The sequence below is a fragment of the Pelophylax lessonae genome, assembly GCF_965119305.1.
Source record: "Pelophylax lessonae genome assembly, chromosome: 5".
NCBI lineage: Eukaryota > Metazoa > Chordata > Amphibia > Anura > Ranidae > Pelophylax > Pelophylax lessonae.
In genome coordinates, this window is record NC_138772.1 from 69,502,400 (window position 1) to 69,526,358 (window position 23,959).

The following is a 23,959-nucleotide window of genomic DNA, read 5'->3' on the forward strand; positions in this document are numbered from 1 at the left end:
TTACACTTGTGCGATCCGATCCTGTGCGAACTGTCAGATCGCACTGCGATATGCAATCAAACTGGGGGTGTCGTTAACATTTAATTGACACCCCCTGCATATCACATATGGCAGTGTGAACTGCCAGATGTGCGTCTGCGATGCGGGAACAGGCTGCGAATTTGCAGCCTTCCCGCGTCTCACGTGTGAACCGGGACTAAAATGTGCAGTTTTACTGTATTGGGGGGGGGGGGGGTTGGGTCTGAAAACCACTCAGTGTCTGGTTGCCTCATGCAGCGCAACACATCTCCTTCGCATAGAGTTGATCAGGTTGTTGATTGTGGCCTGAGGAATGTTTGTCCACTCCTCTTCAATGGCTGTGCGAAGTTGCTGGATATTGGCAGAACCTGGAACATGCCCATCCAGATCATCCCAAACATGCTCAATGGGTGACATGTCCGGTGAGTATGCTGGCCATGCAAGAACTGATGTTTTCAGCTTCCAGGGATTGTGCACAGATCCTTGCAACATGAGGCCATGCATTATCATGCTGCAACATGAGGAGATGGTCCTGGATGAATGGCACAACAATGGGCCTCAGGATCTCATCATGGTATCTCTGTGCATTCAAAATGCCATTAATAAAATGCACCTGTGTTCATTGTCTATAACATACACCTGCCCATACCATAACCCCACCACCACCATGGGCCACTCGATCCACAACATTGACATCAGCAAACCCCTCACCCACACAATGCCATACATGCTGTCTGCCATCTTCCCTGTACTGGGAAACCTGGATTCATCCGTGAAGAGAACACCTCTCCAAAGTGCCAGAAGCCTTCGGATGTGAACATTTGCCCACTCAAGTCGGTTACGACGACGGACTGCAGTCAGGTCGTGACTCTGATGACGATGACGAGCATGCAGATGAGCTTCCCTGAGACGGTTTCTGACAGTTTGTACAGAAATTCTTTGGTTATGCAAACTGATTATTGTAGCAGCTGTCCGGGTGACTGGTCTCAGACGATCCTGGAGGTGAAGATACTGAATGTTGAGGTCCTGGGCTGTTGTGGTTACACGTCGTCTGCGTTTGTGAGATCGGTTGGATGTACTGCCAAATTCTCTGAAACGCCTTTGGAGATGGCTTATGGTAGAGAAATTAACATTCAATTCATGGGCAACAGCTCTGGTGGAAATTCCTGCAGCCAGCATGCCAATTGCACGCTCCCTCAAAACTTGCAATATCTGTGGCATTGTGCTGTGTGATAAAACTGCACATTTTATAGTGGCCTTTTAGTGTGGCCAGGCTAAAGCACACCTGTGCAATAACCATGCTGTCTAATCAGCATCCTGATATGCCACACCTTTGAGGTGGATGGATTATCTCGGTAAAGGGGAAGTGCTCACTAACACAGATTTAGACAGATTTGTGAACAATATTTGAGAGAAATAGGCCTTTTGTGTACATAGAAAAAGTCTTAGATCTTTGAGTTCAGCTCATGAAAAATGTGGGCAAACACAAAAGTGTTGCGTTTATAATTTTGTTTAGATTGTGTGTATATATATATATATATATATATATCACTGATATCTGAAGAGCTTCGCTGTGCCCACCACCATGCAGCAACTATCTGAAGTCTTAAACAATCCTCTAGTCTGTACAATGTGAGAAGCATCAATAATAGACCTTAATGAAAAGCCAGTCAAGGTATGAGCAGACTTTTCACTTAAGTGCATAGAGTTTGTGGCGTACAATAGTACAGGTCTAGAGAATTTCAGCTAGGGGTCCAAATCAAGGTAGGTCACAGAGTAAATATCTCTAGACAGTATTGCTGTATATCCTATGATCACAGTACTGGAGGTGGAGTACAAACTTTTGCTGGCTGGGAGGAAAGGTTACAAAGAAAGTATGACTTCAGCGGCCATTTTTGCAAAAGACACCTGTCAAATATGTAAGTACTGTATGCCAAAATTTAATGGAGATAAAGATTGAACTGTGCTAGCAGAGGAGGCTTGCCTTCATTAGAATAAATTAGGACATATATACAGTATAAGGCCATATAATGAATATCCTGTAATTATGATTCTCCTGGCCTTCTGCTTTGCCTTAAGTTAATACCTAAACTTGCTCTTTAGTGTATAGTTGCTGTGATCCCTACCCTGAGAAATGTTACCTGTTACAGTTGCACCCTTCGAGTGATTCTTCATCCTTATATTAGGCATATAAAATTCCTACCATCGCCATATCTTAAGAATCCCGTGACATGGGTGTATGAATTACCAACATCTCCTAAGTGTGCATTAACCTTCATTGACCAACAAAGGTCATGGCTGTTTATTCATCCATTGATGTGCGTTATAGGGCTTTGAATAGAATTGGCAAGACGGAAGATGTGAATTATCAAATCAATAGGGTAGTTTTGTTTAGGTAGCATTATATGTGAATGATAAATGGTATTGAAGATGGTTTCTTCGTGAAAATTTTAAAAACCATTCCAAAATGGGTGGTGGCCTTTGACCACGTAGGTCATCAACACATAATGCGATTTTAAGCTCTCTATCCCAACATTTTGGAAACAATTCATACCTTCTGTCATCTGATTCTGACAAAAAATACCCTCTAAGACTTCAAGGCACAAAGGATGGTATTGAATTATGATATTAGAACAAGATGCTTTTGCAAAATGTCACACCTCCCATCGAGTTCTTGAACAATCCACATCTGTCTTGACACATTCCATGGTGTTTGGATTATGCTGACTTACCCAGGTAGATATAAACTCTGGGATATGTTCCTGACACTTATTAGAGCTGAGGAAAATGTTTAAATAAGTTTAAATATGTCTTCACAAGTTGATTGTGACTAACTGCGACTAGCTATACCATGCTTTACAAAATATATATATAAATGAGAACCTTCGCATACATTCTAACAGCCATGGAAACTGAAATGCCCTGGGAGCCCTTGGCCTCATTGGTTCAGAGCTTGAAGGCATGCAACACTTTCAAATAAGAGAAGATAAAGGGGAGGCTTACTACCCAAAGCTAAATGGCAGGGACATTTTCATGCTGCTTTTTTGAACATTAAATCTAATTTACTATTCTAATTTACATATTTTACTGTACATTTTTAGGCAATGAATTCTTCAGTATTTCAATATGACTAACCTTCCTGCATGCAGCATTATAATAATTTAGTGCTAGTGTATAAACGTGGCCCTCTTAAACCAAATGCCCATGTACACTGGAGCCTTGCAACTCATATTTATAGAATATATTAGCTAAAAATTTCATGTGCAGTACATTTAATTAATTTAAGATCGCCATCAGGAGATTTTGCAATCTCTGCCATCTTTTGCAAGCAGATTAAGTTCCTCAGTAACACTATACTTCATCTGACTTACAATTTAATGAAAAATACAATTTGAATTATAAGAGGCCTTGATGCAGAATCTAGTTAAAAGATAAATTCAACATCTTAGATCGAAGCAAGGCATGCCTATTTTTGTGCTGATAAAAAAAAAAAAAAATACCTTGTTGGTATGCAAACTAAAAGGTTTAATAGGATTTTATGTTAATTTCATGGCTCTATCAGAAAAAAGTTTTTTTTTTTTTTCAATTCACTTTTTTTTTTTTAACTTCCAAGGGTTTTATTATAGTCATTCTTTAGAGGTGCCTTAATGTCTTTCTTTGGGATCTTTTTATTAAACTGCAGGTAGATTAACTGTAGGAATTAAATAGTTCTCAAGTGTGGATTTGCTCTTGAAAAGACCATGTCGATTTTTAATCAATTAATACTATGCATAATTGGGTTATTTACCTGGGCTGTAGAGAGATAGAAGATTCTAGGTGTGTCTAGATCCAAATAGGGTTTTACTGCAATTATTTGGTTTGCCCAGACTGTTTACACTTGGGGGTCGAGGTTATAAAAAATTTGCTAATGGCTTAGCATTCGTGCAAAGGTCACAAGTAATGTGATGTTTGTAATATGTATAACATGTCCGTTTCTATTGAGTTTTGCAGGGTGAATGTGACACACCCTAACATTTGATCCTAAGAGAAAAAAAAGCCTTGAGAGCATTCATTCAGAAGAGTTAAACCTGGTTTGAATGAAAAAGACCTGTCAGCTCTGGTCAGAGGTGTACTAACTACGCAAAGTTAGTAAAGCAAGCTCTCCTGCACTCCAATCAGCGCTTTCCTTCATTGGCTGAGAGGGCTGATCAGGAGTCGAAAAGCTGCTGGCTTTCCAGCATTCTCGTCCAACAAAACAGCCAGCTTCTGTCGGACAGGGTGGCTTACACATGGGCCGAATGTTAGCCATTTTCTTTTCAACCAGCCAATGTCTCCTGACATTTGGCCTGTGTGTACAGGGCTTAAAAGACCAATACATAAAATAGCCCAACACTAAAAGCTAAGGCAGCGATGAGTCATTGTTGTTAGTGGGTGCCAACTCCCTAACAACCATGAGGCAGAAAGTTTTTACATTTAGAATTGGTAGCAACACTACTGCAAAATGTTTCAGTTCCTGCTATAGCTGGAGGTTCAGCCATTCTAGAGCCACACAGACAGTGGATGAATCTGCAGATCATAAAAGTTGTACACATTGCAGAGGTCTCATTATTATCCCTTCTGGCTGAATGTTCTTAGCCCATAGTGTTAGGCTTTTTTCTCTATTGGTCAAATGGTCTTTAACTCTATTGGTCAAATTTTCTTAAAGATTTTTTCTCTTAGGATTAAACGTTGGAGTATGTTACATTCGCCCTGCGAAAGGTAATAGAAACCGGCATTTCACACATATTACAAATTATTATGGGTATTAATGACTCATTTGTAAATAAGACATTTGGAAAGCAATTTTTTTTAAACATAGACCCCTTGGAGACACAGCACTTGTCTCTATCTGGTTTTGATTACTTGTAAAGGGAATGTAAACTAGTTTTGTTTATTTACTATGGTCAAGTCTAAAAAAACGAAATATTAAAATATGAAATATTGTTAATTGAAGCCTAACTCAAGATTGGGCACCTCCCAGTCCTGTAACACTCCAGTCTCTCCCAGAAGCCTCTCTCTTTGACACATATTTAATTGTTTAGTGTGCATGCCTTTTTTGTCTTTGGACAATTCTTTTAGCACGTGGGGTTCTCTGCATTTTCTGGTCTTCTCTGGTGGTGGGTGGTTGCTGCAGAAAAAGTTGCTTACATAATGACATGAGTGAAGTACTTTTCGGGATTCTCCTGTGAGTCCACGGCAGCTTGATCACACCCCCTAGATGTGTGTCATTGTCACCCTGGACTCACACAAAGCATACTGGGTTTTCCTGATATGAATGTTCAGCACTGCCTCTAGTGTTGCCACCTCTGCTTGAAAGAAGGGGGTGTCTATAGTTTAAAGGGTAACAGAACCAGGGACCCCAGCTTTGCAAAGCAAAAGGGCTAACCACTGAGCCACTCACTGTTTTGTTCAGGCCTTGCTATTCTAAAGATTAAAAAAAGAAGAAGTGGAGAAAGAAGAGCCAAACTGATCATTAATTTGACGATCTTCCCTTCTCCAACTCAATGCAAAGTCACTTTGAAATTAACCAATGTAACAATATCGATGTTTCCATTTCTTTGTTGCACTGGGAATTTTAATGAGATGGTGTTTGAATAATAACCCTGCCCCTCTTACATTTTACCATATACCTTGTTTTGACTTTTTTTCTACATTAATCTGTGGATTTAATGACCTCTGAACCATTGAGATCCCTTCCACATAATAAATTGACCAGCAAAAACCGTATTAGCCATTTTTGTACCTACTATGAAAGAACAAATTAATTAACATCACTCAGAACCTCCTCGTTGGAGGATTAATGATGCAGCAGCTGTGGCTTCTGTGATACATTATGCTTTTATACGTCGAGGCTAGCATTCAGGAAAAATGTAGCGTGAAGAATGAAGGCTGTTTTAAATCCCATGTTCACCTTATTCACCTTTTTTTTATATCTTCTGCTTGTGCCATATTTCCTGTGCCTACTTTACTTGCTCTGTTACATTTATTCATTTTCCATTCCTTTCATGCTGCTTTCTTTTTTCTTTGTCCTTTTTCAAAATGTGTTGGATTGGCAGCAGTTTGGTGCATTATATATTGGGATGTGGCTGAGCCAGATTTGATTGACTTGGTGGTTATTTCTTATTTAACTTTTTTACCATACAGATGTTGCTGTTGGTAACTCATTTTCAAAGCAAAACTGTGCTTTCTCATACAAGACAAAATAACAGGATCAATTGATTGCCCTATTGCCCAGTAATCCTCGCCATTTTTGCATATCCACTAGAAGCAGGAAAAGAAAGCCTGGTTACAGTTAAAATATGTGCTGTTTGGGAGAGCCTGGCATCACCAGCCAGCCCAGTTGGCAATAGCAAGAGTCATTATTTTCCAAAAGATAAAGGAAAACAGCTTTTTTTCAGCAGGAACACAAACAAAACAGTCCATCCACCTCTGATATAAACCAAAGCTTCATCTCACCACCAGCCTAAACCATGTCTCATAACAGGATTTTGAAGTTCCCTCTTGCTTTAGGGGTCCAGAAATGTCACAAGAGCTCAACAATGTCTCAGTAACAAACAGCTCACAGCTCTTTCTCACCACTGTGTGCTGTTCCACACCACACAGCTCTTTCTCACCACTGTGTGCTGTTCCACACCACACCTCATAGGAACCTGCTGACTGCTTTTTGTAATTTTCAGCCCCCTCTCACCTTTTCAGGACCAAAGTACCTGTAATCAATGACATCAAAGAAAGAAATGGATACACACCATGCCAAATCCTGAGTCCATTTATTGCAAAATCCCAAAATGGCACACACAGGACAATGACAGGTACAGATAGTAGACGCGTTTCACAGTTATTGTATTTTCTTTGTATTCTCTATTTTTCCAGCCTCCAGTTTTTATTTTGTTTGGAACAGTCTTTGTTTTGTTTCATTTGATTAGAACTTTTTTCTCTATTAAGTAGGATCACATTTTATGTGCTATTTGGATGTTTTTATCAGTCTAGATCAGCCTTTTTCAACCAGAGTGCCTAGGCACCCTGGGGTGCCTTGAGGTTTCCTCAGGGGTGCTTTGGAAAAATGCTTATAATTGCCCCAAAATTGTATACAAGCCAGTGGGTGGGTGGATGAAACCTGCCTTTTAGTTACACAAAGCCACAGGTTTTCATGGTACACTATTACAACTTTCTAGCTTCCAACCTCCTAACGACCAATGACATCATCATTTGATAAGGAAGATGTCAGCTGCCTGCATATCATCCTTGTTTGACCCTCCCTTACCTCTCTATTAGCTTTGGGTTCTCATTAGCCAAGTGATGGAGAAAACCTAAGGGAGAAGAGAAACACTGGAATACTAGTCAGTACCAGTTTGCAAAAGTGTATTTGCTTTGGAAGAATAAATCAACTTTAGTGTTGGGTGTCTTAGTGTATTGATGTTGCTGCATTATGTAAAATTATCGGAATGGTTTTCACTTTTTTTATTGGGGCTCCTCAAGACTGTCTATAAATTTGGAGGGTGCCTCAAGATTGTCCATGGTTTTAAAAGGTGCCTGGACTGAAAAAAGGTTGAGAAACACTGGTCTAGATAGTTGTATATATTCACTGCTTTGTATGGGTTAAATGTTCACAGTCAAGGCGGGGGGGTCTTTTACTGATACCACCCAACACCTGTGTCATGTGTGGGAGTGACTATTTAAGGAGTGTCGGTATAGCATTCCTAGGGTATGAATAAGCACAGTGCGTGAAACAAGTCAACCATCTGTATCTGTCATTGTCCTGTGTGTGTCACTTTGGGATGTTGCAATAAATTGATTCCGAATTAGGCATGGTGTGCAGCCATTTGTTTTTTTGATATCAGTTACACTGAAGCGAGCTGGGGCTAGCACCCATGCGTGAAGCCAAATCAGCTAATCATCTCACCTGGAGCGACATCGCTCTCGTCTCCTGCCTATAGTCAAAGTTAGAGGCTCTTTCCTTCCTAAAATCTCTCTGAACCTCGGAATTCTGTGTCCCATATTAGGACTTAAAAATCCTGGTAAAGCTGCAATTTAGCTTTCCATGTCTCTTGAGCCACTCCGGAACCCCACACCCTGCATGGGTGAAAATCCCTGAACACTCCAACTGTGATCCTGATTGCCCCCTTAAAAGGACCACAACCCTAACAAAGGAGATTCATAACTGCCTTCCAGGATCCATGCCTGGCATCCTGTACAGACTTTATAGTATGAAAGAAAAAAAAAGGAAAAACTTTTCGGTCGGACTTTACCTTATATACCATATATTCCATATACTGTATACGGATTTGGCAGTGGAGTGGTCCTATCCTGGGTCAAGGGACCTTGCCCTGGGACAAGGCTGGACTAATCACCAGTGCTGGTATATATGTGAAGAAGGGGAGTGAATCACAATCTACCCCCTACCAACAGAGTAAAGGAAAAGTGAGTATCTACTCTTCGGGGAGACATCATATTGGCTTTAGGAATTAACACAAATATAGGTGCTTTTTGCTATTTTAAAGTTGAATGTCAGGCAAATAGATAATCGGCATATGAAATGTATATGAGGGCCGTTTTACATTCCAAAGAATTTCCAAAGAATTTGTATTCCTGACATCTAGTCCTGAGTTTAACCCAGCCCCATCACACAGCATGCCCAGGTAGGTGATACCACTTATAGTTTAGATATACATTGATGTCCTTTCCCCACATCAGTTTGGACAGCAAAAAATCAGCATCAGAGTGATTAGTTAATTCCTTTATTCATGCCTCTCTCTCTCCACCTATCAACATGTTTCTTGTCAACACATCTGCAGAGCTGTGGACATGTGGAATAGACTCCTTTAGGAACTAACTCAGTAGATTATTTGAAAAAAGATCTAAATGTATTCCTAAATACACAAAATATAACTGATAACATTTTAGGTAATAATACCAGAGATTGTTGATCCAGGGAATATCTGATTGCCTTTATGGGGATCAGGAAGGAATTAATTTTCCCCCCGCTGGAACAAACTGGATCATGCTTTACAGTTTTTTTGCCTTACTCTGTGGGTAAAGGATTGTATATATGGAAGTTTTCTAATTATTCATTCTATATTTATTTATTTTTTTCTATTGGTTGAACTAGATGTAGGTGTTTTTTTTTTTTCCAACATGGCTACGGTAGCATCTATGACTTTTCACTTGAGACACCAAACTGGCAATAAATTAACAGTTTTCTCCCCAGTCCCCTTGACCTGCAGGGTATAAATAGTGATCCCAGATTATGCACTAAGCCTAAAGATGGCCAATCACGTATCAAGTTGTGATCGATTTAGGTATAAATGATGAAAAACAAACAATTCATAATTGATTAAAATATTGAACAATGCAAAACAACACAAGAATACAGTACTGATTGAAAATATGATCTATAAGATACAATCTAATGAAAATGATAATTTAGTTGATCTGTATTACTATTGGTTGTCTGACACCAATGCAGATGTTTGTACAATTGAACAATGAACAATTGTATAATTGAAACAACTGAAAGATATCCACCATGGCCAGTCAACTTCCCAAAGTCCAAATCATTTGAAAGCTTACCAAATCAATGGAATGGGCAGTCTGATTCAAAATTCTAATTTTAGTCATGTCAAATGACTGATTAAATGAACATATCTATATCTGTGTGGCCACTTTGGGGTCTTAAATTAGGTACCGTATTTATTGGCGTATAACATGCACAGACATATACCACGCACCCTAATTTTTAGAGGGGAGTTTCAGGAAAATTACTTACATTTTAAATAAAGAACTTTGCAGCAAAAAAAAGGGTCAGTGCCCATCAATGCAGCCTCACCAGTGCCCATCAATGCAGCCTGATTAGTGCCCATCAATGCAGCCTCACCGTTGCCCATCAATGCAGCCTGATCAGTGCCCATCTGTAACCTCAGGAGATTAGAGCCGCCAGATTACACAGAGTGGGGATCTCCCGCTTATTCTGCTGCCGCTGTTATATGAAGTCCTGCCTCCTGGATGGGCTCCTATGATAGACATCACATGTCCCGGCATTGGACCAGTGTGCGGTCTATCTGGTCCAGGAGGTGGGACTTTGTACAACAGCCGCAGCCGAATAAGCGTAAGATCCCCACTCTGTGTAATCTGACGGCTCCCCCCCTCCTCCAGGGCAGCCCAACAGAAAATATTGGTGTATAACACGCACACATTATTTGCGCTCTGTTTTTAGGGGAAAAAAGTGTGTGCTATACGCCGATAAATACAGTATAATTACAGACTACGGACTGGAGTGTAATCTCTAAAAACAGGCAATCATAATATTGGTAGGAAATATATTTCCTCACAATTCAGTTTATGGTAATGGATAAAAGTGGGAGGGTCATTCAACAGTAACAGTAACTTCTAATATGAGAAGCGGACCCTGATATGTGGAGGGGGGGGGGCTCTGACATAATGGGGTGACTTCTGATGTAAGAAAGCTATTTCTTGGAGTGTGTTCATTCTTTTACATTTTAATCATTAACCTATAAAACTGATTTTTCTTTCGTTCATTGACAGACATAGCTCCTGATCTTTTTAGCAATTGGTTTATACTGCCCCCTACAGGAGTAGGACACTAAGCAGAAAAAAAAGTCTGGCTACCCCTATGGGCAGTCCCAGGGGGTTATACTCCCTCTCTCTGCGATAGGTACTCAGTTTTTTCGGCCTAGTCAGGAGTAAGAACTTCCTCACTGGGATCTCTGGTCCTGGCAATTTTTTCTTTTTAGATAGATTTTTTCTCCTGTTTTTTTCTCCTGTGAGATCTACAATCAACTGCTGGGCTGGGCAACAGGCTGGATAATCTAGATCCAGCGGTCACCCCAGTCTGGCCAGTGAGCACGCGCAGACCTCAGCTCCAGGCTAGGCTGGTTGCAACATAGCCCCACCAGACAAGGGGCTGGCCTTTCAAGTTAAACACCTTACAAGGTCGCATACAACCGGGTCTCGGCCCAATTCGCAGCATTCCTCCTCGCTGACAGCCCCCCATTTCAATGGAGAGGAGGTTCTGTCTGGAGCAGTGCCTGCCTGGTTCCTGGTATGGTAAGTAACTGTCTCCCTCTCCCCCTGGAGGGTTTTGGTTTGGACGTGGGCCCCTCCATGTGACATTGGACCCCTGGGTTCCCCTCCATCCCATTATGCACCGGTCTCATCGGTCTGGTGGTCCCTGTGGACCATCTCGCCCCCCATCTGCCCCCCCTCCTTCACTGACGCTGGGGCTGGCCTGGTCCACCTCCTGGGGTAGGGGCAGGGTGCTGTGCTGGCGATGGGAGCGGGGGGGGGGCTGTACCTGGTGGAGGCTCCAGCCAGGACCCCCCTGTAAGAGAAGTTCAGCCAGACCCAAACAGGAGTTGGCGCGCATGCGTGAGCACATTAGCATGTGCACAAGAAGAAAGATGCAAGTGCACATGCACAAACGTGCACGTGTGTGTTCGTGCACGCATTGGCGCCAAACAGCCTATTTAAGTTGAGCAATGACAGGAGCACATTGCTGAGTGGTCTTTCAGCTTGTTCCTGTTCACCTGTGCCCTGACCTGCTTCCTGTTTACCTGTGTTTGACTCGGCTTGTCCTTGGCTCTCCTCTGGATTCCTGCCTGCCTACCTGTGACATCGGCCTGTGTTTTGACCCTGCTCCTGTCTTATGCCTTTGTACCTCTTTGCCCGACTGTGTACCGACCTCAGGTTGTATTCTGACACCGCTTCCATCTCCTATTCTTGTACCCGCACTGTCCGGGTGTTGACAACCCCTTGGCTTGTGTTCCAGCTACGCTCCTGCCTTCTCATCCAGCATCATGGAGTTCCAGATGCCCGTCCGGTGATCCACGGCCATCGGTTTCCTATCAAGGCTCAGCTAGTGCCACCTGCTATACTGGCGCTTGTGCCACTCTGTGCCCCACATCACCTGTCATCTCTACCAGGGGTGTTGGACAGGTGGTGCAAGAGAAGCCCCCTCTACAGCTCGATCTCCATCAGGTACATGATACCCCCCTTCCTGCCTGTGCCATTTTCTGAGGCCTAGGGATCCCTCCTGTGTCCCTGGGAGCCTCGTGGTGCCATGCAGGGCGGCCATTTTCTTGTAGCCTGTGTACTCAATGCATGGCGGCCATGTTTGTGTAGCCCATCAGCCATTTTGCGGTGGTTTGCCATTAAAAAAAGAGGCAATCATGACATTGGAGCCCTCTGGGTGGCGATTTTGGCTGTGGGAGCCCGTCCTCATCCCCTGGTGCTGACTCCTGGATCTTTTCACTTCCTGATCGCTGCACGTGGAGTGCAGATTATCCTGGTGGCTGCAGGTGCCTGTTTTTGCTGGGTGGTGAGTATGGTGGGGTCCTCTCCCTCTCTGTTGAGGATCAAATAGGTGCTCTGTTACTGGCGACCGGGTGGTGCTGCCAGAGGAGTGGGGGTGTCCCTTAGCAGTGTTTTTTTACACCTTTTTTGTGGGTCCCCCTATTGACTCATAGAGTCCTTGGAACACGTTTCCCCACCTGATCCCCTCTCAGAGGCTGCAGGGCCCTCCAGGTCCCAACCATCCATTGATGCACTGACAGCGGTACTGGAGTCCTTTGTGTCCCTGGTGGAGGTGGATTTTGGGCGACGGGCAAATAGCACCCTCTGCCTCTTCTGTCTCCTCAGATCCTGAATCTGATTTGGACGCTGCGGACGTGGGTCACTCTGCTGGGTCTGCGTCCACACACACCCTGAGTTCTCAGATAGTGCGGATGATTCCTCAACTCCTGTAGCTGTGCACGAAAAAGTGCTGGTGGATGCACTGATTGTATCTGTGCGTGAGACCTTAAAAATGAAGGACGCAGCTGAAGCTGCAGCAGGGGCGTCGGTTCCCTTTGGCACTCACAAGCCATCCAGAGCGGCAAAGATGTTTCCTTTCCCCTCCAATTTGAAAAAAATTGTTGCTAAAGAGTGGGAATGACCAAAACGTCCCCTTGTGGTCCCTAAGCGATTTGCTATGCGGTACCACTATGAGGAGTCCTTTCTTAAAAAGTGGACTGTTCCAGCGGTGGTGGACCTTTCGGTCTGCAGATTGAACAAGGCAACCATGATTCTGGTTGAAGAGTCCGCAGCATTTAAGGACCCGGCTGACAGGAAGGCTGTGGCCTGCAATATGTACACTGTGGCTGGTTCGGCACTGAGGCCGTTATTTACAATTGCACTGGTGTCGCAAACTCTGACCGAGTGGGCTAAGTTTTTACGCCATGACCTTCCCCCTGCCTTTGCTGAGCTGGTGAACCAGGTGGTCCAGGGGCTGCAGTTTGTCTGTGATGCCTCTTTGGATGCAGCTCCCCTAGTCACTAGGCTCTCAGTTTCAGTGGTCCTTCAGCGTATCTTTTGGCTCAATTGCTGGTCTGCGGAACTTCTAAAAAGGCCTTGACTGATCTTTTTTTCCAAGGAGAACACCTGTTTGGAGCTACCCTAGATGACATCATTAAGGGTCTCACAGGGGGGAAGAGTACCTTTCTTCCGCAGGCTAGTAAGGGCAACGACCTGGTTGTCGCTGGTTTCTGGACCCGTGGACTTCCCTGGTACAAGACAAGTGGGTCCACGAAGTCATACGGTCCAGCTACAAGATCGAGTTTCGTTCTTACCCTCTGAAAAGGTTCTTTCCTTCCAACTTGTGCCTGTCCCTGGACCGCTTACAGCAGTGGTTCTCCACACCTGTTCTCAGGACCCACCAACAGGCCAGATTTTATATATTACCTTGGAGGGATGCAGACTAGAATACTGCAATCACTAAGCAGAAAATGATATCACCTGTGACGTATTTCAGTTATCTTGCAAACCTGGCCTGTTGGTGGGTCCTGAGGACAGGAGTTGAGAACCACTGGCTTACAGGCTATTTTTGGGGAGGTGCAAGACCTGTTACTTCAAGGGGTGATTGTCCCGTTTCCAGCATCGGAAAGTTTTCAGGCGTTTTACTTAAACCTGTTTACAGTTCCCAGGAAGGAAGGCAAGGTGCATCAGATTCTGGACCTCAAGGCGCTGAACTGCTTTGTACAGGTACAGAAGTTCAGAATGGAGTTTATTCGCATGGTGGTGGCATCCCTGCATCAGGGGGATTTTCTTGCCTCTATCGACATCAAGGACGCTTACCTTCACATTCCAATATGTGTCGGTCAACAGCGCTTCCTCCGTTTTGCCGTGGGAGAGGAGCATTATCAGTTTGTGGCATTACCCTTTGGTCTTGCCTCTGCTCCTCGGGTGTTCACAAAAGTCCCGATGCTAGCATTGTTATAACAACGGGGAATCGCGTTACTGGGCTTCTTGGATGACCTTCTTCTGCGAACTGAGTTTCTTCCTGCTCTGGTGGACACCTGGAGATCACCATGCGAACTCTGAGGGAGTTCGGCTGGATTCTGAATTCAGAAGACTGCTTTGGTTCCGCTCACAAAGCTGGACTATCTGGGTCTGACTCTGGACTCCTTCCTCTGGACAAACTCCAGAATCTGCAGGCTGCAAATCATCTCCTGCTGTCCAACAGATGGTCCCCCCTCCCCGGACTTGCATGTGGGTGCTGGGCCTGAGGGTGTCTAACTTTGAGGCGGTTCTGCTTGCACAGTTCCACACGAGGTCCCTGCAAAGGGTGATTCTGGGTATATGGGACAAGAATCCACAGTCTCTGTCCTCCTATTGTATTGGACAGTGGTCACCACGGATGGCAGCCTGTCCAGGTGGGGAGGCGTCCTCACCAAAAATTCTGCTCAGGGGGTCTGGAAACTGGAATAGTCCAAACTACCGATCAGTGTCCTGGAACGCCGAGGGATCAGACTGGGCCTGGAACATTGGACAGATCATCTTCAGGGATGTCCATTGCACATTCAATCAGACAATACCATGGCCGTGGCTTATGTCGATCACCAGGGGGGCACAAGACGTGTCCTGGTAGCTATGGAGGAAGCCGGCATTCTTAGGTGGGCAGAACGCTTTATACCAGTCTTCTCCGCCGTACACATTCCCGGGGTGGAAAACTGGCAGGCGGATTATCTCAGTCAGCGGGCGTTGGACCAAGGGGAGTGAGTCCTTCATCCAGGGGTGTTTCATCAGTTGTGTCTCTGGTGGGGCATTACCCAGGCTGATCTGTTGGCGTCTCGGCTCAACAGAAAGGTGCAGAGGTTTGTAGCTCACAGGATCCTCTGGCGGATTCCACAGACCCGCTGGTGGCCCTGTGGGATCAGTATCATCTGATTTATGCTTTCCCTCCTCTCAAGCTTCTGCCAAGACTTCTATGCAGGGTCGAGGCAGAAGGGAGTCTGGTCCTCTTAGTGGCCCCGGACTGGCCTTGCTGGGCTTTGAACGCCGATCTGTGAGTCTGTTGGGGTTCATCCTCGTTCTTTTCAGTGGCTTGGATCTTGACTTTCCTTCAACAGGGGGTTGAACAGAAACTGGCCTTAAGTACTATCAAGGAATCCAACACAGATGGACCGCTCAGGTGAGATATAACTCAGGTGCAGGTCGGGTCCGCCATCCAGACAGTTCATAAATCATAGAAAAAAGGGTGACGGCACTCCGATATAGTTGAAATAAGAAATTGGAGTACATTTATTCTTCATCATACATCAATACAAGACTGGTAAGACATGGGACAGGTAATAGGTTGACGCGTTTCACAACAAAACCAGTCACTTACACATAACCATACCTACCATCGTACGTGGAAGACGTACATTGCATGGTCTATCAAGGGCCAGGTGTCGGCCTTGGCAGTCTTCTTTCAAAGACCCTTGGCCACACACTCTCTGGTGCATACTTTTCTTCACGGAGTTCGGCATTTGGCTCCTCCAGTGTGGTCTCCGTTACCGCCTCGGGACCTCAATTTGGTGCTCTTAGTCCTCCAGAAGCCTCCTTTTGAGAATCCTTGAGAGATTCCCCTGCTTATGCTATCCCAGAAGGTGGCCTTTTTGGTGGCTATCACCTCTGTGTGCAGGGTGTCGGAATTGGCAGCGTTATCCTGTCTTTCACCTTACTTGGTGGTTCACAGGGAATGGGTGGTTCTTCACCCCTGTCCATCATTCCTTCCAAAGGTTGTCTGACTTTTATTTGAATGAAGACATTGTGTTCTCTTCCCTGTGTCCTAGGCCATAACATCCAAAGGACATTGCTTTGCATGCCTTGGATGTGGTCTGGGCGATTAGGGTGTACCCGGCAGCTACGGAGTCTTTTAGGAAATCAGACTTATTATTTGTCCTCATGGATGGGCCTCGGAAAGGGTTGCCTGCTTCCTCTGCGACCATTTCCAGATGGATCAGACGGAGGGTGGTTCAGGCTTATGCCATTAAGGATCAGGTTCTGTCACGGAACCATGAACCAGACGTACAACAACAGATAAGTGAAAATAAGAAGGCTTTATTGAAAATCAAGCTGTAAAGCAGAAGTCCAAACGGATGGCGAAACCGAGGCAGAGTCCTTGCGAAGCCAGAGGTCAGGAACCAGGAGGGTAGTCAGACGAAGCCGGGATCAGGAACCAGCAGGGTAGTCAGACGAAGCCAGGATCAGGAACCAGCAGGGTAGTCAGACGAAGCCAGGATCAGGAACCAGCAGGGTAGTCAGACGAAGCCAGGATCGGGAACCAGCAGGGTAGTCAGACGAAGCCAGGATCAGGGACCAGAAGCAGCAGCAGTCTTAGAAGCATGTGAACACAGGAGGACCAAGCAAGGAACTGAAGCCACAGACCTCCTATATATATGAGCTAGGCATCCAGCTCCTCCCAGTGGGAAGGAGGAGCCGCAGGGTGGGAGGCTACAAGAAACCCAGAAACCAAGATGGCCGCCAGCACATGTCAAACGAAGGAGAACAGCAAGAAGGTAAGACCATGACAGTACCTCCCCCTCAAGGGCCCCTCCTCCGCGGAGTAAAGAACGGTTTCTGAGGGAAGCGTGCGTGGAAGGCTCGGAGCAAGGCAGGAGCATGGACATCTGCGGAGGGAACCCAGGAACGCTCCTCTGGACCATAACCACGCCAATGAACCAAAAACTGCACCCGACCGCGGACCAGGCGTGAGTCCAGGATATTGCTCACCTCATACTCCTCACGATTGCCCACTTGGACCGGACGGGGCCGAGGAACCGAGGAAGTGAAACGATTACACACCAGTGGCTTCAACAGGGAGACATGAAACACGTTGGAGATCCGCATGCCAGGAGGAAGCGCAAGGGCATAGGCTACCGGGTTTACCCTGCGAAGCACTCGGAAGGGACCAACAAAGCGAGGCGCCAGCTTGGGAGTGGGCACTCGAAGGTTGAGGTTGCGGGTGGACAACCATACACGGTCTCCGGCCTGGTAGGAAGGAGCAGGCGCTCGTCTGCGATCAGCCTGGAGTCTCTGGCGCTGCGCAGAGACCTCAAGGGACTTCTGGATCTGTACCCAAGAAGCACGTAGGACGGAAAGGTGATCCTCCACAGCCGGAATATCCTGGGGAGAGAATACCTCCGGTAACACGGCAGGTTGGAACCCATAATTGGCCATGAAGGGAGACGTCCCAGAGGAAGAGTTCACCGCCGTGTTCCTGGCAAACTCAGCCCAAGGCAGGAGGTCAACCCAATTGTCTTGGTGATCGGAGACATAGCAACGAAGGAATTGCTCCAAGGCCTGATTGGATTGTTCTGCGGCCCCATTGGACTGAGGGTGGTAGGCCGAGGAGAAGGAGAGATGAATCCCCAACTGGGAGCAAAAGGCGCGCCAGAACCTGGACACAAACTTACTCCCCCGATCCGACACAATCTCCTTGGGCAGACCGTGCAACCGGAAGACCTCCCTGGCAAAAATCGTGGCCAACTCCTGTGCAGAGGGTAACTTCTTGAGAGGAACACAGTGGCACATTTTGGAAAATCGATCCACAATCATGAGAATGACCGTATGGCCTCGGGATGCAGGGAGGTCCACAATGAAATCCATCCCCAGGTGTGACCATGGGCGCTCCCCGGTGGCTATGGGTTGCAGAAGGCCCAACAGAAGGTGCCGAGGGAACTTACTCTGGGCACAAACGGAGCATGCCGCTACATATGCGGCGATGTCGGAACGTAGGGAAGGCCACCAGAACAGACGTGAAACAGCCCAGGACAGCTGATTCTTTCCAGGATGCCCCGCGGTCTTGGAGTTATGGTAGGTTCGCAACAACCGAGTGCGCAACTCCTCAGGCACAAAACATCTGCCGTTGGGTCTCCCAGAGGGAGCACCAGATTGAGCCGCCAAAATCTGCTCACCCAGGGGAGAGGTCAGGCTGGTGCGAATGGCGGCCAGGATCTGATTCGGAGGTATGACCGAAGTCGGAATCGACTCCTCCCTGGACAGGTCGGAGTACTGCCGTGATAAGGCATCCGCCCTGATGTTCTTGGAACCGGGTAGGTAGGAGACCACGTAATTAAAACGTGACAAGAACAGAGCCCATCTGGCCTGACGTGGTGTCAATCTCTTGGCCTCAGAAAGGTAGGTCAGATTCTTGTGGTCCGTCAGGATGAGGACCGGAACCACCGAACCCTCGAACAAGTGCCTCCATTCTTTAAGGGCCTGCACGATGGCCAATAACTCCCTGTCACCAATCTGATAGTTGCACTCCGCGGAAGACAGTTTCCGGGAGTAAAACCCACAAGGAAGCAGAGGACCCTCTGGTGTTCTACGCTGAGACAGAAGGGCGCCTACTCCCGTCTCAGACGCGTCCACCTCGAGGACAAAGGGCAACCCAGGGTTGGGATGCGACAGAATCGGAGCCGACACAAAGGCGGACTTTAGAGCCTCAAAAGCTCGGATGGCCTCGAGCGGCCAGACCTGGGAATTACTGCCCTTCCTGGTCAGATCCGTGAGAGGCTTGGCTAGCATGGAAAAGTCCCTGATGAACTTCCGATAATAATTGGCGAAGCCCAAAAAGCGCTGCAGGGAGCGAAGACCACTGGGCTGGGGCCACTGTAAGACAGCCAAAACCTTCTCAGGATCCATGGAGAACCCCTCAGCGGAAATGATGTAACCTAAGAAGGTTACCTGGGATCGGTGAAATTCGCATTTCTCAAGCTTACCGAACAGCTTGTTCTCTCGTAACCGTTGCAACACTCGTCTGACATCCAGAATGTGGGTCTCCATGGATTCAGAATATACCAAGATATCATCCAAATAGACCACCACACACTGCTGCAACAGGTCACGGAAAACATCGTTAATGAATTCCTGAAAGACTGCGGGCGCATTGCACAACCCAAAGGGCATAACCAAGGATTCATAATGACCGGTCCTGGTGTTAAACGCGGTCTTCCACTCATCGCCCGCCTTGATCCTTACGAGGTTATATGCCGCCCTCAGGTCGAGTTTGGTAAAGACCGTGGCCCCTTTAAGGCGATCGAACAGCTCGGAAATCAAGGGTATCAGGTAAGCGTTCTTGATCGTGATGCGATTGAGACCCCTGTAATCGATGCAAGGCCTCAACTCACCGCCCTTCTTTTTCACAAAGAAAAATCCAGCCCCTGCCGGGGACGAGGATTTGCGAATGTGTCCGCGTGAAAGCGCCTCCTTCACGTACTCCTCCATGGCCTCATTCTCCGCTACCGACAGTGGATAGACCTTGCCACGAGGAGGAACGGCACCAGGTTGTAACTCGATGGCACAATCGTATGGGCGGTGCGGAGGTAGGGCAACCGCGCGTACCCTATCGAATACATCCCGGTACTCCTCGTATTCAGGAGGCAACAGAGAGTCCGAGGAAGTACACAGCAACTTGACAGGCCCATGGATGCAACTAGCCCCACACTGCGGTGACCACGAGAGGATCTCGGCCGATCTCCAATCGAAAGTCGGATTATGCTTCTGGAGCCAGGGGTACCCCAAGACCACCGAGTAGTGTGGAGACGAAATAACCTGGAAGCAGACCGACTCTCTGTGAACGGCACCAATGGCTATCCCCACTGGAAGGGTCTCATGAGTCACGTGTGGCGGCAGAAGGGGTCTGCCGTCTATCGCCTCAAGAGCCAGTGGAGAACCTCGGGCCTGCAGAGGAATGGAATTGGCGGCAGCGAACACACTATCAATGAACAAACCACCAGCACCAGAGTCCACCAACGCCTGGGTCGTCACTGAGCCCCCGACCCAGGAGAGGACAACAGTGATCAGTGGTTTGTCAACACGGGAAACCGGGGACGAGGAGACTCCACCCAAGATCTGCCCCCGACAGGATCTCAGGTGCGAGCGTTTCCCGGACGGTTCGGACATGCCAACCGAAAATGCCCACCGAGATCACAGTACATGCATCGACCCTCACGTCTTCGGAGTACCCTCTCTCCCTCGGACAGGCGAGCAAAGCCCAGCTGCATGGGTTCACCCCCAGCCAAGTCATCCCCAGGAGGCGTGGGAGGAGAGGGAGGCACGGGTGGGACAGCAAAGGTAGGCGCCAATCTGTTAGGAGGCCTCCGCAGACTCTCCTTAAAGGAAGGTCTCTCCCTGAGTCTGGTGTCAATCAAAATCAAGAAAGAAATAAGAGACTTGAGCTCCACTGGTAGGTCCTTAGCTGCAACCTCATCCTTCAAGGCATCCGAGAGACCATGAGAGAAAGCAGCGACCAGAGCCTCATTATTCCAGCCCACCTCTGCTGCCAGGGTACGAAACTCAATGGCGTATTCAGCTACGGATCGTGAACCCTGTCTGATGGACATAAGGAGCTTCGCAGCAGAGGCAGCACGAGCCGGCACATCGAATACCCTCCGAAGAGAAGCAACAAAACCGGAAAACTCGGCAACCACCGGATTGTTGTTCTCCCATAAAGGGCTGGCCCAGGCCAAGGCCTTGTCCGAGAGCAGCGAAATTAAGAAGCCCACCTTTGATCTCTCAGTAGGAAAGGCATGTCGCAGCAACTCGAAATAAATGCCCACCTGGTTAAGGAAACCTCGGCACTGAGTTGGCTCTCCCCCAAAGCGCTGTGGAAGGGGGGCAGAACCGGTCATACCCCGAAACACCGCAGGCGCAACAACAGGAGTCGGAGTAGACTCTGGCGCAACCACCGGAGCGGCAGTAGGAGCGGGCCCAGGAGCGACAACCGACCCATCGGCAACGGGAGCGAAATGAGCCGTGCGTTCAAGCAGGGTTTGCAACGCCATGGCGAACCGACCCAACAGGTGATCCTGCTGATCAAGTCTGGCAACCAGCGTGGGTAGCGAGGATGGCCCTGTACCGTCAGAATTCATGGCTTGGTCCTAATGTCACGGAACCATGAACCAGACGTACAACAACAGATAAGTGAAAATAAGAAGGCTTTATTGAAAATCAAGCTGTAAAGCAGAAGTCCAAACGGATGGCGAAACCGAGGCAGAGTCCTTGCGAAGCCAGAGGTCAGGAACCAGGAGGGTAGTCAGACGAAGCCGGGATCAGGAACCAGCAGGGTAGTCAGACGAAGCCAGGATCAGGAACCAGCAGGGTAGTCAGACGAAGCCAGGATCAGGAACCAGCAGGGTAGTCAGACGAAGCCAGGATCAGGAACCAGCAGGGTAGTCAGACGAAGCCAGGATCAGGGACCAGAAGCAGCAGCAGTCTTAGAAGCATGTGAACACAGGAGGACCAAGCAAGGAACTGAAGCCACAGACCTCCTATATATATGAGCTAGGCATCCAGCTCCTCCCAGTGGGAAGGAGGAGCCGCAGGGTGGGAGGCTACAAGAAACCCAGAAACCAAGATGGCCGCCAGCACATGTCAAACGAAGGAGAACAGCAAGAAGGTAAGACCATGACAGGTTCCTCCTTTCCCTGTCCAGGCCCATTCTACTCAGGCGCTCAGTGCCTCCAGGGCCTTCCGTCATCAGGCTTCAGTGACGCAGGTTTGCAAGGCAGCCACCTGGTCGCCGGTGCACACTTTCACAAAGTTGTATAAAGTGGATGTCTTGGCATCTGCTGATGCTTCTTTTGGCTGCAAGGTTTTGCAGGCTGCTGTTTAGAGGACCTTTTCCTCTTTGAGGGTGTTATGTTTTTTTCAGGTGGGCTCCAGTTGTTTTGGGCTCCTGTTTACCTGGTTGGCTATAGTTTAGCCTTGGCAATTTCTTTTTCGCTGTTCCCACCCCTCGTGTTTAACAATGCTTTGGGACATCCCAATGGTTAAGAAGATCAGGAGCTGTGGCCGTTAATGAACAAAAGAGAAAATGCAATTTTTGACTTACGGTAAAATTAATTTCTCTGCTGTTCATTAATGGACGCAGCACCCACCTCTCTGAGGAGTTGTAATTCTTCTGACATTGCTTGTACCAAAACTGAGTACCTATAGCAGAGAGAGGGAGTATACCCCCTGGGACTGCCCATAGGTCTAGCCAGACTTTTTTTCTGCCTAGTGTTATACTTTTGTAGGGGAGTGTAATCCAATGGTTAAGAAGGTCATGAGCTGTGTCCATCAATAAACATCAGATAAATGGATTTTACAGGAAGTCAAAAATCCAATATTTTCCAGGCCATGAATATTTGTAAAATATACAATGAGGCCTTTATACTGAAAAGATTGGAGACCCCTGGATATAGGATATATGGATGCATGCACATGCATGGAAGATGCTTAGGTGCATATATATAGGTTGGACAAATATGCTGAATGTGTGGAGTCTCTATATCCTTACCAAAATTCTTGAACTTTCTGAAGGGACCTATAGAGGTTCTGATGATTATATCACTTTGAATATACTCTGTTGGACTTGTCATCTTTTTCTGGGATCCCATAAATGCTACACCCTCTGGAAAAAAAACAATGTTGTCTGGAACTTGCCTAAAGAGGCTACTCCCATTGCCATTATATTATTTAAGACAGCACATTATTCTCCTTTTACCCAGCAAGAAGCTGTTCAACTGTACACAGAGGATTAGAGCCTCCCCAACACAGATACAAAGAAACACATATACAGCATGGAATGCCTCCATCAAGTATCACTCTGAAACCTCAGCTGTTACCCCAGACATGAACAGCCAGTAATGATGATCCTTGTACTTCATTCTCAGGATCCATCTCTTCATGAGGTTGTACTTTGCGCTTTAAATGGCTTCTAGGGCATCCAGAAATTTCTTTAAACTATTCAGGATTTGTTCTTGTACTAAAAAGGGCTCCTTGCTGGATGAAAACATAACATTAGCTATGGAGAAACAGAGGAAGCCCATGTTACAGCCCCGCTGCACAGGAAAGCTTTTCTTTTGCCTGGAGTTGGGCTTTAAAATCAATCCTTGTGCTAACTCTAACTGTAATATAAACCCTAATGCTGACACTAATTCTAGCTTTAGGAAAGAAATATGGGGTAAATCCCTTAACTTGTGCAATCTGGACAAATGATAATTAAAATATAGAGTATCCCATTGTATGGCTAATCTTAGCCTGTAAATAGTGAGTCAATTAATTATTTACCACACTCCCAAAAAATAGTGTACACATATACAAATCAAAGTACATATACAAGTGCAATAACACTTAAAATTAAATTAAAATATAGTAAAAATTAAAATAAAATACTGTCATAGATAAGTGCAGTGTCCAAATAAGGGGACAAAAGGGAGCGACCAGCTTAGGCTCTCTGCGGCTCGCTGAGAGGCTGAGCCAGGTATCGGTCCAGGCACCTGTCGCATCCTGACTCTGTGGTCGCGATTACGCGTGCCTAGACCGACTTCTGTGATGCCAGCAGAGAGCGGACTTCAGGCCGCTCTCTGCTGAAAACGGGTCACAGGAGTACAGAACCAACTGCACTCCTGTGATCCAAAGGAGATGTACAGCCAAATGAGCTTTGGCTGTAAATCTCCTTTAATGCTAACAATTATCCTAATGCCAAACCTAGCATTAACTCTAACCATAATCTGAATGCTAATCCTAACTCTAATGCTAAAGCTAACCCTAACACCAACCCCATGCGAAGCCTAAAATGAATCCTAATGCTCCAGTTGCTCCAGTTGCTGTGCATCTACAT

The 23,959-nt window shown here is 46.6% G+C and overlaps 1 protein-coding gene across 1 annotated transcript in view; it reads left to right on the forward strand.

Annotated features, from left to right (window-relative positions):
- Positions 1-23,959, forward strand: part of MALRD1 (MAM and LDL receptor class A domain containing 1) — a 558,112-nt gene that overhangs the window by 296,135 nt on the left and 238,018 nt on the right. The window lies entirely within an intron of this gene.